A 3,161-nucleotide genomic window follows, 5' to 3' on the forward strand; every position below is an offset into this window, starting at 1 on the left:
GTACGAAGCTAACCATAAACCGGAATATCGTTAAACATAAACAATTAATTTAATAATTCAGAGACAAAATTGAGGTTTCATTTATTTCTGCCCAATTTACTGGTTTGCTTTGATGGCCAGGGGAAATTAAAAATAGAATTACTACTATTAAAATATATTAATTATTCCCAAAACCTTTTACTAAACGTAAAATACAAATAAAAAATATTCACTATCGTAGCAAAATCGATTCCCCTTCGATGACATACCCATCTGTCACGTTTTAGGAGTGCAAGATATTTCAGAAACAATATAAAAATAATAAAGCTCCACTGGGTGCATTATGTCCGGTTGGCGGGAAACCAAGCCAAACAGGGTCCCACGGGATTAGTTCCTGGGGTAATAAATATCAGGGGTGCCTCAGTCTGCTGAGTATCTCTCCGATATTACACAGATGAAGGGCGTGGGCGATTTGCCCAGCGTGTGGAGATATTGTGTACAGACTGACACAGTGTGGGTTGGTTGCAGTTCAAAATATACATTAAGGGGGGTCGGCATGTCCTATCTTCCCTATGTAAAATACCATATCTTTAGGTACACATATCTCAATAACTAATAAAGATATCCAGTTAATTCTTTTTTTGTTGTGTTCCCCCACACCTTAATCTTTAATTAGAGCGATTCGGTTTTTATTTCTCAAAATGTTTTCCCAAAAAAATCTTTTTTTAATTAGTCATTAAATATTTGCGGATGTTATTTGTATATTTTTTTAATGACAAATTTAAAAATAGGAATATCATAAAACCCATCGCTTAAAACAAAGATATAAGTGTAGGGAACACAACAAAAAAAGAATTAACTGGATATCTTTAGTAGTTTTTGATATATGTGTACCTAAATGTAAAAAAATCTACTTTTATCGAAAAAACGCCAAAAAACCAACTTTATTATGAAAAACAGAAAAAACCTACCTTAGTGCATGCCTGCTCCATAGGAAGGGTTATTGTCAGGGTCTTCCATATCTTCATAAACATCTTCTAACCTCTTATTGGCAATGCTGAGCTGTTTTACGGCACCGTTTTTCAATTTCTTACATAGCTTTATCCGATTTTTTTATCCGCACCTCGTCAAGCTCCTTCATGACACGGATGCAGTTTGACCCAGGATTGATTCCAAAGTTTGTGTAAAAATTTTAACACTTTATAATATTACCACGGTTGTAAAGTAGCTATTGCTTCACACACACTCCTAGTTCCAAGGTATTCTTCATTACAAAAACTGCTTTAGGAACCCGAGAACCAGATGACACTGTTCAGGGATTCGCTAGGATTCTGCGTGCCCCCGTGCAGACACTTACGCAGCAGATGCTCTTGAGAGAGATCCCTGAAAAATAGGCTTTATTTTCATCCATAACAATTGGAGGCAGATGGGTGTGGTCCTTATGATTGTATGGTTTTTTCCTCAGCTATAGCTTTCTTGAATTTTGCACCATGTATCAGGTCCATTGGGGCATAGTGCATGAGCAGGTTCAGCGTTAGATGAAACAAGATGAAAGTAAGTCGCCCAGACTGCTGCTTTCATTTTCTGCAAACTATCTGTATTCCTCATAATTGCCAGACCATAATATGTCTGTATTTTCATCTATAACAGAGTTAAGTCAAGCGACCACGGCCTCCTATCTTTTTACCATCGGAAAGATCTTTTAGTTTTCCCTAAAAACTTTCCCTATTTTAGTCTTTAGAGTTCGGAGCCTGGTGCCCATACGTTTTCTAACATGAGCTATACACTCTAACTTTTCTGTTACATACTCTGGGCCATAAGGGGCTTCCTTTTGAATGGTTGGGAATGCAGCACTGTCGCCGTCACCTAAGTAATATCTGTATTTGATACCCCTAGTAGCCTCTGATTTCCTGAACATGTCAACAACACCGGCCACCTCCATTCCACCACTTGTCCCGGCATAGTTTAGCAGCACAATTACCTTCATGTTGTTGATTTAGTCTGTTTTTGCACCTACAAAATCTGCTAAATACCCTAACATCTACTACTTTCCCGGTATTAGCGGCAATAGCAGTAATAACACCGTTGTGTGAGACATGGCCGCGGCGCTGCCAGGTTCCGTCAAAAATACCAGTTATATTCATATCGCCATCATTTTCAAACCACAGCTTCTGTGGCTGCTTGTTTCATTTCTTCTTCACAAATTTCTTTTGCTGTTGCTGCAAGGGTTTTTGTTGTATACCTTGAAAGAAGGAGGCTTTGGTAAGTTCATAACTGAACAAAATGTCTTCGCTGCCTGCTCCCCCTTCCCAATACAGCGAAAAGCATAAACTGCTCGAAACATTTACTTCTGATCTACGGTTTCCTAATTTTTCACTGTTACTAGATGATACAGAAAAATCCACACTCATTACACTTTATTTCAATTGTCACAGATAGGCCTACTCTGTTACTTTGTTTGAAGTGAAAGTGAACCATTGCATTGAGAGCAAACCGCTATGTCTAAAAGCAACTTCTCAAAACTCAGCAAGTTTACAATATCATTACTACAATTGTTACTCATACTTATGTATTGCTCATACTCATCTAAACTACTAACTAACTTTTTCCCTGATGTGCTCTGTTTATTTAGATTACAATCATCACTTGGTCCAGGAGTAGGCGTAAGTTCAGTGACATTGGAGCTAACACTAGGCCTAGCAGAAGTATCACCACCACTTCCATTGTTTGTCTTCCAAGCTGGTACCCCACTGAATAAACTTTTACGTTTTTTAAATGTCTTACTAGGTACGCGAGGCATTTCGAATAAAAATATAAAACTACAACCACTTTCAATAACTTTGGTAACTAAATTTCACCATTGAAGCATAAACAATCACTGTCACAACATTACAAACACAAACATAACCAACAAGTCAGACAAACAATAAACAGAACATCTGACTGACACAACCAAAGTGTATCACGTGATGAAGTGTTGCCAACACAGCTATAATAACAAAAAAAATCTTTCGTAACAGTTTTAGAGTGAGTACTATATTGAAGCCCAGTCGGCGTGGTGGAGCCACGAAAAAACTACGGTGCATACTGTAATAAAATGTCTCATAAAAAAATAAATATAATAATAATAACAGTAATTTTGGTATCAAAATTAAAGCTAAAAAGTAGAGGAATTTAGATAG

This window comes from Homalodisca vitripennis, unplaced genomic scaffold, assembly GCF_021130785.1.
Source record: "Homalodisca vitripennis isolate AUS2020 unplaced genomic scaffold, UT_GWSS_2.1 ScUCBcl_4741;HRSCAF=11104, whole genome shotgun sequence".
NCBI lineage: Eukaryota > Metazoa > Arthropoda > Insecta > Hemiptera > Cicadellidae > Homalodisca > Homalodisca vitripennis.